Here is a 13244-nt window from a genome sequence, read left to right as displayed (position 1 = left end):
AGACCTCCCAAACGCACCTAATTCTGTGGTGCTCTGAGCTGGGAGCTCTCAACAAGAGACCTGTGTGCTAGTTACGGTCTTGCCTCAAGAAATCCCTTATCTGTCTGCCAGTGCTTTCTATCGTCCTTTATACTGATGTGTGCTTAAGTTGCCTTTTCTGTGGGTATTTTCAGAGGCTTCTAAGAATACTGAGACGTGGGAATGATGACACGACACATCAAGTAAACAAGGGATAATCCTGAAACATATTAGACAACTTTATGAGCTGTGGGATTTGAAAAAGATGTACCCTTCTGACCTAGGACCAAATTCTTGGGTTTTGGCTGCAGGCCAGTTAGGAGTCCAAGCTCGAGTCAAATGTTAACCTCTCTCTGGTGTTTGGATGATTCCCATGTTCTCATCTGGCCACACCAGTTCTGGAGGATGCCTTTGTAACTGCTTTCTGTGCTACAACCTGTCGCCTATCTCTGGTGGCGCCAAGAGTTCTGCATGTTCAATTGCTGGCGCTAGACACATATTTTGATGGTCAAACAGCACAGGGTAGAGGTAAAGTTTTCTATTGTCATTAACTTGTTTATTGTGGTTGTCATTCAAAACATTACAAAATAAAATAACCACAGGGGAAGCTGGGTTGAGTGTATATGGGAACTCTCTGTCATATTCTTGCAACTTTTTCATAAATCTAAGACTATTCTGAAAGAAAATATTTACTTAAAAACAAAATAACCAACCAAATACTTAAGCCTATGGGTGAAATTGATTAAATGTACATTTTAATGTGTGATGCTCAAGGAGACTTGTTGATGGGAGAGTGAGTTCCTGGTATGTTTATAAATCACCAAAATCGTCAAGTTCCACTAATTACATCTATATCATAAACACCTACCTTAAAGTTGTGTCTACATAGGTTGGTTCCCCATAGGTAAATAGAGAAAAATGTCCTGTTTGTAGGTTGTCTAGCAAAGCCCTTCTGGGTAGGTGCTTTGGTTAAAGGAATGAAGATAGCAGAGTAAAATGGAAAGCTCCCAGAAGCTGAACAGGCGTGAGTTTACATCGCATACCTTTTACTTACTAGCTGGGGAACTTGGGGAGTTACTTAACCTTCCTGAGCATGTGTAAAATGGAGACTCACAACAAAATAAAAGAACATTAAAATAAAATAAAATAAAGACTCATAACATCGATGTTATAGACTTGCTGTGATGATTAGATGAGATGTGTGTCAGAAATATATAGCTTATTGTAGGGACTTGGTAAATGATAGCAATTCATATTTAAGAGTTTCTTGTGCAAACCTATAACTGATTCCTTCCTTCCTTCCTTCCTTCCTTCCTTCCTTCCTTCCTTCCTTCCTTCCTTCCTTCCTTCCTTCCTTCCTTCCTTCCTTCCTTCCTTCCTTCCTTCCTTCCTTCCTTCCTTCCTTCCTTCCTTCCTTCCTTCCTTCCTTCCTTCCTTCCTTCCTTCCTTCCTTCCTTCCTTCCTTCCTTCCTTCCTTCCTTCCTTCCCTCCATTCTCTCTCTTGCTCTATTTCATTCCCTCCTTTTCACAAAAAGATTTATTTTATTTATTTATCGCCGCCCCCCCCCCATTGTTTTCGCTTGCTGTGTGCTTGTCTTCTTTTTTGGAGGCACCGGGAACCAAACCCAGGACCTCCCATGTAGTAGGTGGGCGCCCAACTGCTTAAGCGACATCCACTTCCCACTTTCCCCTTTTTTATTTACTTATTTATTCATTTTTAGATGATTGGGTTAGGAGGAGACAGTTTCTGTTTTAACAGAAAACTCACACTGGTGCAGATCATCTTTCTCAAATGGAAAACTGAGAGTAGATGGATAACAAGGAAACTGCTACAGAGAATATCAAGACTTCCTACTTTATTGAGGAAGTGGGAGTATGGAGCCCAATCCTATTCTTAGGAGACAGTAAAGGTTCCCAAAAAGATGAGGATGTTTATATCCTAATAGGAACAGTCAAGAATAATATTCACTCATTTAATAAATATTTATAGAAAACCTACAAGTGCCAAGCAGTGTGCTGGATGCTGGGGATACAGTGGTGAAAAGGCTAGGCAGGGTCCCTGGCCTTAGGGACCTCATAGCTAGTCCAGTGGCTGGCCACACATGCACACACACACATGCACCTACACATAACTGCTACTCAAACTTTCTTGATTTAATACTTGCATGAAATGCACACTTATATTTCTTTTTCTATTTCATTAAAAATTCGATTTCATGACCCACTGATAAGTTAAATCTACAGTTTGAAAACACTGATGCAGTCAAGGAGATAGACACATAGAAAATTGTTGTAGTGTTGTAAGTACAATGATAGAGAGGTATTCATATGGGCCTAGGGAAGTATTTTTTTAAAATTGTTTTATTTATTAGAGAAGTTGTGGGTTTACAGAATAATCCTGTATAAAATACAGGATTCTCATACACTACTCCACCACCAATACCTTACATTTGTTATGCAACTATAGTTGCATTTAGTTAATGCAACTATAACTATACTTGTTATAGTTCATGAGAGAACATTCTCTTATTTGTTCTGTTAACCACAGAACAATTGATGATAACAGTTTCTTGTAATTCTACTATTTTTTAAACAGTATTTACCTTTTTTACAATTTATGAGAGATTATTAAAATAGTACTATTAACTATCGTCCATAATTTTCTTTTTTTAAAAAAGATTTATTTATTTCTCTTCCCTCCCCCCCACCCCCACCCTGGTTGTCTGTTCTCTGTGTCTATTTGCTGCGTCTTTGTCCGCTTATGTTGTCAGCGGCACAGGAATCTGTGTTTCTTTCTTTTGTGTCATCTTGCTATGTCAGCTCTCCATGTGTGCAGCGCCATTCCTGAGCAGGCTGCACTTTCTTTGGCGCTGGGCGGCTCTCCTTACAGGGCTCACTCCTTGCGCGTGGGGCTCCCCTACGCGGGGGACACCCCTGCGTGGCAGGGCACTCCTTGCGCGCATCAGCACTGCGCATGGGCCAGCTCCACACGAGTCAAGGAGGCCCGGGGTTTGAACCACGGACCTCCCATGTGGTAGACGGACGCCCTAACCACTGGGCCAAGTTCGCCACCCATAGTTTTCATTAGGTATGTTTTTTTCCCATATACCACCCAATTATCAACTCCTTGTATTAGTGTCACATATCTGTTATAATTCATGTAGGAAAGTATTCTTTAACTTTTAAAATTAAAATTGAAGTATATCATTCATACATGAATATACATAAACAATAAGTGTATAATAAAAGTTGTGAACTTATAAAATAAACATATATAATCATACAGGACTCCCATTCATCGCCCCACCACCAACACCTTGCATTGTTGTGAAACATTTGTTACAAACAATGAAAGAGCATCGTCAAAATATTACTATTTACTAACTATGGCCCATACCTTACATTTTGTGCATTTTTCCCCAACTCACCCAGTTATTAACACCCTATATTAGTATTATATACTTGTTATAGTTCATGAGAGAACATTTTCTTATTTGTTCTGTTAACCACCGTCCATTTTCCACCACAGGATTAATTGTGTTATACAGTCCCATGCTTTCGTACAATCCATTCAAAGTGCAAACTCGTGGCTCTCGTTTTCATTACAGAGTTGTGCTGTCATCACCTCAATTTTAGAACGTTTTCATTACTGCAAAAAGAAAAATCCCATATCCTCTTATAGCCCCCCATTGTTGTAACTTAGAATTGATATATCTTTACCACTGCTATAAAAATATTGCTGTTACTGTTAACTATCATCCAAAAATTACATTAGTAATAATTTTCTCATGTATTACCATATACTCAACATTTTATAAAGGAAGAACATCCTTATACTAAGTATCCACAATCTTCATTCACCACCGAAATCAGTTATACAGTTCCTCAATTATTCTCTAGCTTCCTTTCAATTGAAATATTATGTCCACAGACTACCCCTTTCAGCCAAACTTACATTTATAAATCAGCAGTGTTAGTAATACTCACTATAATGTATTACCATCTACTCTATTCATTTCCACACATTTACAATAAACCTTATTAAAAATTCTACAGTGGAATAGGTGTAGCTCAGTGGTTGAGTGCATGTTTCACATGTACAAGATCCTGGGTTCAATCCTTGGGTACCTCCTAAAAAAATTCTATGTACATTATGCATCAGCTCCCATTCTCAACCCACATTCTATTTCCTAGTAACCTATATTCTAGAGTTGACCTCCGTGAGTTTACTCATTGTATTTAGTTCATTTTAGTGAGACTATAGAATATTGGTCCCTTCATGTAGGGAAGCATTCTTATTTCACGTATTTTAAATTTAAAAGGTCTGGTTAAGCTGATGCCAACACAGTGTATGTCCCTAGTGTGAGGTGCCTACTTACCTGTTTTAATCACTAAAGTGACATTCATATGTTTATAATATGCAGGTACATATATTTAGTGAATAATTGGGACTCTCAGAATGGCAACATTTTATGCAAACAAAAGCTTTGTGCTTTCAAAAGCAGTATTTCACTGGCATTTTGAAGGACACTAGAGGCAGTACATGTTCTCGTTATCTATTGCTGTGTAACAAACTATCCCAAAACTTGACCTATTTTGGGGTCAGGAACTTGGGAAAGCTTTGGCTGAGCAGATTATCTTTTATGCCCCTCGTTTTGTCTGGGGCAGTGGGGGCTGGAGGATCCACTGCCAGGTTGGCTCCTTCCCTCACATGCTCAGCACCTTGGTGCTCCTTTGCTGCTCTCTCTTCACATGGCCTGTCAGTCTCCAGAGCCTCTCCACAGGTTGGGCTTCTCACAGCTTGGTGATCTCCCAGGGTCATCAGACTTCTTACATGGCAGCTGGCTTGAACGAGTGCTCCAAGAGAAAGGAAGAGGAAGCTGCTGGTTTCTTGATACCTGGACCCCCAAACTGGTACCAGGGCCAGACTTCATGGGTGTGCAATGTGTGCAGTCACACTGGGCCCTGCGCTTGGTTTAATGCTCTGCTGTGGGGCGGTGGACTTGGCCCAGTGGTTAGGGCGTCCGTCTACCACATGGGAGGTCTGCGGTTCAAACCCCAGGCCTCCTTGACCTGTGTGGAGCTGGCCCACGCACAGTGCTGATGCGCGCAAGGAGTGCCCTGCCACACAGGGGTGTCTCCCGCATAGGGGAGCCCCACGCGCAAGGAGTGCACCCCGTAAGGAGAGCCGCCCAGCGCGAAAGGAAGTGCAGCCTGCCCAGGAATGGCGCCGCACACACGGAGAACTGACACAACAAGATGACGCAACAAAAAGAAACACAGATTCCCATGCCGCTGACAACAACAGAAGCGGACAAAGAAGACGCAGCAAATAGACCCAGAGAACAGACAACTGGGGTGGGGGTGGGGGGGAGAAATAAATAAATAAATAAATCTTTTTAAAAAAATCCTCTGCTGTGGCCATCTTGAAATTTTTAATAAGTCTTTAAAAGGAGGTCCCACATTTTCATTTCACCCTGGGCCCTGCAGATCATATACCTGGACCTGCCCAACCCAATATATCCTTTTCACTATATTTTATTGGACAGAGCAGTCACAGAGCCCACCCAAATTCAAGGGAAGGGGATATAGATCTTACCTCTATGGGGATTTTCAAAGACTCCATGGTCATCTTAACCCATCACAGCATGATATAATATAGGGAAAAGAACACTGCAATCAAGAAATTGGAGCCTGAGTCCCAGTTTTACAGCTAATAGTGATACTAACCAACCACATCAGTTTTTGGGACTTAAGGTTTCTTAACTTTGAAATGAGGAAATGGGATTTGAGCTCTCAGCTCTGACATCATGACCCTATAATACCACATTTGTAACTCTCTAAATGTACATTTAATATGGTTTTTATTAGAAAAAGTATTTCTACTGGACTTTCCAAAGGGAGAAGGGCCTGGGAATACAGGGCAAAGGAACTACCAAAAAAACCTAACTATTAGTTTAATCAAAAAGCCAGTGGATCTAAAGTCAAGGTCAGCTGCTTTATACTCCCACTCATTCCATGAACACCCATCGCAGCCTAGGAGGCAGACACAGCGCAAGTGCTGGGTGCTGGGCTGCAGCACAGCGCCGCAGTGACAGACCTCTACAGTCACAGGCTCACAGGGACAGCCCCTAGTGTTGAGAGCTGTGGTGCAGGAGGCACTAGGTGCTTGGGAACCTATCCTGACCAGGAGAGTGCCTGAGGAAGAGCAGGCTGAACCCCAAGGGTGAGGGTGAAGGCTGGAGAGGACTTAGGCTTAAGGGCCGGTTGTGGACTGGAATGTGCAGTGTTCACATCCTAGGCAGAAGAAACAGGCTGAAATGGCCCAATTGAGAAAAAGCCCGGAGGCCTTAGGGAACTGAAAGTCACTGTGTGGCTAGTGTAGAAAGGGCATATATTCGGGGGTGGGGAGTGGGGGCAGCAAGAGGAAGTAGTGATGAGAGATAAGGCAGGCTGGGATAAGCAGGGTCAAATCCCGAGTAGTCTTGGAAGTCTTGACAGGGAGTTTGGATTCAGTCCTGAGGCTAAGAGAAACATTGACTCCAACTTTTCTGAGATTCAGGATTTAACCCGCATATGGACAGACCGAAGATTTAAGTCTCTGGGACATCTTTTTAATAAGTATACTGCTAATTATAGCTCCAAATAAAAGGGGCAGAAGAGCCATATGTAGGGATATAAATGAGTCAAACTCTGATATATTGGGGAGATAGGTTATCATATATTCCAAGGTTAGGCCCATTGATGGGGTGCCAATTTCCTAGAGTTGTCTGCCCTGCCTCTAGTGTCTAGATGTCTCTAGAGCCCTCAGAAGCACCCCTGCTTGAAGCATTGTTTCTGTGGCAGTCAGTGAGATCCTCCTGAGACATATATAAGCATAACCTCTGGAATGACCTCGTGACTCAATTTGAAATCTCTTAGCCATAAAAACTCATTTGTACTTAATATTTCCCCTTTTTGGTCAAGGACTTTTTCCAAATGCATCACTAGTTGGAACTTGGTAGTAATCCCTCAGTGCCAGGATAGCCAATCCCCAGAGTCAGTGGGCACCACCATCCCCAAATCCTTAAGACTGAGGAATGAACACACAATGCTTGTCCTTTGGTGCCTGACTTATTTCACTCAACATAATGTCTTCAAGTTTCATCCAAGTTGTTGCATGGATCACAATTTCATTCCTTTTCATTGCTGAATAATATTCCATTTTATGTATATACCACATTGTATTTATCCACTCATCAGTTGATGGACACTTGGGTTGCTCCCATCTTTTGGCAATTGTGAATAATGCCACTATGAACACTAGTGTGCAAATATCTGTTTGAGTCCCTGCTCTCATCTCCAATCTGTTGTTGAAACTGTCTAGGGAAGTTTTTGTTTCACTTATTGCATTCTTCAACTCCAATATTTCTCTGGAGAGATTCCCATATTATTAATTCGTAGTCTTTTTATCATTGGGCTGTATGATCTCTTTATATAAAAAGATGTCAAACTCATGAGGTATGTGATTAACAAATATTTTCTCCCATTGAGTAAGCTGCCTTTTCACCTTCTTTACAAAGTCCTTTGAAGCACGAGTGTTTAAGTTTGAGGAGGTCCCATTCATCTATTTTTTTTAGGAGGCACCGGGAATTGAACATGGGACTTCATACATGGAAGGCAGGTGCTCAACCACTTGAACTACATCTGCTCCTCACATTCTTCTTCTTTTTTAAAAAATATGTATTTATTTATTTATCCCCCCGTCCCCTACTGCTTGCACTCTCTGTCTTCTCTCTGTGTTCATTCACTGCACATTCTTCTGTGTCTGCTTGTCTTCTGTTCAGAAGGCACCAGGAACTGATCCCAGGATCTTCCGACATGGGAGAGAGGCACTCAATTGCCCGAAGCACCTCAGCCCCCTGGTTTGTTGTGTCTCTCACTGTCTCTCCTCTGTGTCTCTTTTAGTTGTATCATCTTGTTGCGCCAGCTCTCTGCACCATGCAGGCCAGTTTGCTTTTCATGAGAAGACCCGAACCCAAGACCCTCCATGTGGTAGACGGGAGCCCAGTCGCTTGAGCCACGTCTGCTTCCCTCCATATTCTTCTTTACAATTTTCATCGTGGTAACACACACACACATACACACATATATATAAAATGCAAAAATTTCCATTTTAAGTGTACAATTCAATAGTATTAATTACATTCACAATGTTTTGCTACCATCACTACCATCTATTGTCAAAATGCTGCCATCACCCCAACAGAAACTCTGTGCCCATTATGCAGGGTTTTCCCACTACCCCGCCCCCAGACCCCTGGTAACATGTAATCTACTTTTTATCGCAATTACTTTGATTTGTCTAGATACTTCCTATAAGTGGAATCATACAATATTTGTGTCTGGCTTTTTTTACTCAGCATTTTTTGAAGGTTCATCCATGTTGTCACATGTATCAGAACTTCATTCCTTTTTATGGCCAAATAATATCCCATTGTATGGTTATACAGCATTTTTTTATTCAGTTGACATTTGGGTTACTTCCACCTTTTGGCTACTGTGACTAATACTCCTTTTTTTTTTAAGGAGGTATTGGGGATTGAACCCAGGACCTCGTATATGGGAAACATACGCTCAACCACTGTGCTGCACCTGCTCCCCAATACTGTTTTGAACATTGGTGTACAGATGTCTGTCCAGGTCCCTGTTTTCAATTATTTTGGCTATATACCTGGAAGTAGGATTGTCAGGTCATATGGTAATTCTATGTTCAAGTTTCTGAGGAACTGCCAGACTGTTTTCTACAGTGGCTGTGCCATTTTACATTCCCATCAGCAGTGCATGAGATTTCCTATTCCTCTATATCCTGGCTAACACTTGTTAATTTCTTTTTTATTTTTTTATTGTTGTTTTTAAGATTTTTTAAAAATTTACTTGATTTTTCTTTATTATTTCCCCCTTCCACTGATGGTTCTCTTGTCTGTCTGCTCATTGTTTGCTCGCCTTCTCCAGGAGGCACTAGGAACCGAACCAGGACCTCCCAAATGAGAGGCAAGTGCCCAACGAACTGGGCCATATCCGCTCCCTGCGAGCTGTGGCGTCTGCTGGCTTGTGGCCTCTGCTTGTTGCAGTGGGTGCAGAGTCTAACCCTGTCGCAGTGGGAAGTGGTGTTTAGCTCTGTTGTGGCGGCATCTAGCTCTGTTGTGGCAGGAGACAGCACTGCTCATCTTCTTTAGGAGGCATTGGAACCCGACCCTGGGACCTCCCGTGTGGTAGGCAGGCGCCCAGGTGTTTGAGCCACATCTGCTTCCCTGTTTGTTTTGTTTTGAAGTTTTATAATTGCCATCCTAGTGGGTATGAGGTGGGATCTCATTGTGGTTTTGATTTGCATTTCCCTAATAATTAATGATGTTGAACATCATTAATATGCTTATTGACCATTTGAGTCTCTTTTTAGAAAATGTCTATTTCAAGATCTTTGCCTATTTTTTTATTGGGTTGTTTGATTTTTGTTGTTGTTTTTGCATACTAATGTGAAGGACAGAGAAAAGAGGGAGAAGTAGGAAGACAGAGAAGTCAATGAGAATAAATGTGTCAAAGTCCCCAGAGATGGGAAAAGATGAGTTAGAACACAGGGCTAGGGATTTGTTTTACAGAGGAAGAGAACCTAAGAGTTAAAACTTTAGACTCTGAAGTCAGACTATCTGGGTTGAAACACTTGGTTCTACCACCTTTTCACTGTGAGACTTCGAGCAAGTCACTTAATCTCCCCAAGTCTCAGTTTCTTTGACTTCTGATAACAGAAACATGGGAAGAAAAAACAGAGCACATGGAGGGAGTTCATAGGTTTTGTTGTAGGAAGTTGAAAAAAATTACGTTTGGATGGTTCCTATCTTCTTGGTAAAATAGAAGGGGGTAGAAAAGCCACTCATTTGGCATTGACTAGGAGAGAGGACGTCACTACCAATGGAGGGTCAACAAACTGTCCATACTTAAATAACCAGGACTTGCTTCTAAATTAAAATAAAAATGGAAACAGCAGAATAACTCCTACTTTTGTAGCCTAGTACTGAAACTTGTACAAAGTACATATTCCAGAATTAATTTTTCATGCTCCCCCCTTTTTGAGGCCAGAATAGCTACATAAATTATTTTGAAGTCTTCTGCAAGGCAGCTTTGTCTCTTCTCCCCCATTAATTTATTTGATCATTTATATCAGTATGGATTCATGGTTATTTATTTTATACTCTGGGTTATAATCCTATAATATTTTATTTTGTTGCTCAAATTGTTCCAGCTTTGACCATTGGGAGTTCTTTCATTTGGGTATTGTGTTCCTTTGACATACTCTCATCAGTGTAGGTTTTGTTTTTTTGAGCACTTCCTTACCTTCTGACACTTCAAGGTGCTTCAGGCTCTTCTTGAATATTCCATATTCCAGTCCGAGAGCCAGCCATTTCTCCAAGGAACCTTGGTTCCTTTTATTGGAGAATAGTATTAGAAACCAAGATCTGGGTGCTAGGTGTGCTCCATCTGAAACATTTTAATTTGATCAGAAATCTGTCATCTTGGAGTGACTTGGTTGCTTTTTGTATCAGTCAGGGTTCAAACAGAGAAGCAGAACCAGATGATACATATCAAGACATTTATTGCACAGAATTGGCTTCCACTTACGCGGCTATTGGGTCTGGCTAGTCAACTTGGAAATTTATAGAGCAAGCCTGTGGGAAGCGCAGACTGGACCTCATGGGCAACAGTTGAAGCTGCTGTACACAGGCAGAATTTCTTCTCTCAGGGAAGCCTCAATTCTGCTTTAAAGGCTTAACTGATTGAATGAGACCCTCCCAGATTATCTAAAATAATTTCCTTTATTTAGAGTCAACTGATTATGGACTTTAAATTACTTCTATAAAATACCTTGACCACAACCTAGATTAGTGTTTGTTGAATAACTGGGAACCATAGACCAGCCAAGTTCACATATCAAAAAGACCATCACACATTTAAAGTGCTCTAAATCCAGGATTACCTCATTTATTGACTGTGTTCCATAAATGCATGTTTTCTGGATTGCTGAGGAGTACCCCTTTATGAACAAAAGCTTTTAGAATGCTAACTACTTGGGGTACCTCACATAGGAGTATGCCTTCTTCAACCAGAATACTAGGCACTTTAATCTATTCAAAATAACCCAAGGTCACCAGTGCGAACATCATTTAACATATTGAGCTGAGATAACAAGCATGCCTCAGGGCCTCTGAGGCCTTTTCCACTACACCAAAGGAACTCACTTTGCTCTAGATTTTTTTAGTTCCTCTTTCAACTTTCCATTTATGGACTTCCTCCCCCTTTCCTTTTTTTTTTTTAATTTAAAAAATTTGTTGAAGTATATCACTCATACATAAACATACATAAACAATAAGTATATAGTAATAGTTGTGAACTTACAAAACAAATATATGTAACATCACACAGGACTCTCATACCTCAACCTACCACCAATACTTTGCATCGTTGTTAAACATTTTTAACTAATGATTAAAAAGCATCCTCAAAATAGTACTACTAACTAAATTTTTTCCCCCAACCCACCCTATTATTATTATCTTTATATCATTAATATACGAACATACATAAACAATAAGTGTATAGCAAAAGTTGTGAACTTACAAAGCGCACATACATAACATCATACAGGGTCCCATACATCAACCCTTCACCAACACTTGGCAAGGTCATGAGACATTTGTTACAAATTATGAAAGAATATTGTCAAAATCTTACTACCAGTTATGGTCCTTATCTTACATTTGGTATATTTTCCCCCCAACCCACCCTATTATTATTTTTTAAATATATTTTTATGACAGAAGTTGTAAACTTATAAAACAATCATGGACATGTGCAGCATTCCCAAATAACACCCCTCTAACAACACGCCATACTGTGATGGAACATTTGTTGCAGATAAGATAATATCATCTGATTGTTACCACACCCATAGTGTATCTTTGACACACATTTTCCATACTGCCCCATTATCAACAGTACATCTTTGGCGCAGATGCAAGGATATTATATTATTACTGCTAACCAAAGGTCACTCCAGTTGTGTTTTCTCATGCTTCTCCACATTCCCACCACCCTGCAATAGTGATATACATTCGCTCTAGCTAACAAAGGACACTCTTGCCTCTGCACCATCAACTACAATTCTCACCCACCTCTTGGTTTACCGTGCTATTCAGTTCCTTGATTATTCTCTAGCATTCTGTCAGTTGGCATTTACATGCCTAGACTACCACGTTCAGCCACATCCCCATGTATAAACTAGCTGTTACTCACTATGTGTTACCATCCACTTTATATATTTCCACACTTTTATGGTAAAACTAATTAAAACGCCTACACATATTAAACATCAATAATCCACTTCAGCCCTCCTCTTATCTCTTTTAAGAATCCACACCTACCACCAGGTCTTGAAGATGTTTTCCTACATTTTCTTCTAGAAGTTTTATGGTTCTTGCTTTTATATTTAGGTTTTTTATTTATTTTGAGTTAATTTTTGGATAAGGTGTGCGATAGAGGTCTTCTTTCCTTCTTTTGGCGATGGATATTCAGTTCTCCAAGCACCATTAGTTGAATGGACTGTTCTGCCCAGACTGGGCGGGTTTGACAGGCTAGTCAAAAATCACTTGACCATACATGTGAGGGTTTGTTTCTGAACCATCAATTTGGTTCCATTGGTCTATATATCTGTCTTTATGCCTGTACCATGCTGTTTTAACCACTGTAGCTAGGTAATATGATTTAAAGTCTGGAAATGAGAGTCCTCCCACTTTGTTTTTCCTTTTTAAGATGTTTCTGGTTATGCAGGACCCCTTACCCTTCCAAATAAATTTGATAATAAAATTCTATTTATTTTTAAAATGCTGGTGGAATTTTTGTTGGGATCACATTGAATTTGCATATCAGTTTTAGTAGAATTGACATCTCAATGATGTTTAGTCTTCCAATCCATGAGCATGGAGTATTCTTCCAATTATTTAGGCCTTTTTAAAATTTCTTTTACCATTTAGTTGTAGTTTTCTGAATACAAGTGCTTTACATCATTGGTTAAGTTTATTCTTGCGTATTTGGGTTTTATCTGTCATGATTTATTTTCACCACTCTTTTGACACTTTTAGTTACTATTATTGATATAATCTTCATTTCTAGACTCTTTTCCAGGCTTCTCTCTT

This window comes from Dasypus novemcinctus, chromosome X (assembly GCF_030445035.2).
Source record: "Dasypus novemcinctus isolate mDasNov1 chromosome X, mDasNov1.1.hap2, whole genome shotgun sequence".
NCBI lineage: Eukaryota > Metazoa > Chordata > Mammalia > Cingulata > Dasypodidae > Dasypus > Dasypus novemcinctus.
This window is presented reverse-complemented; position numbering follows the sequence as displayed.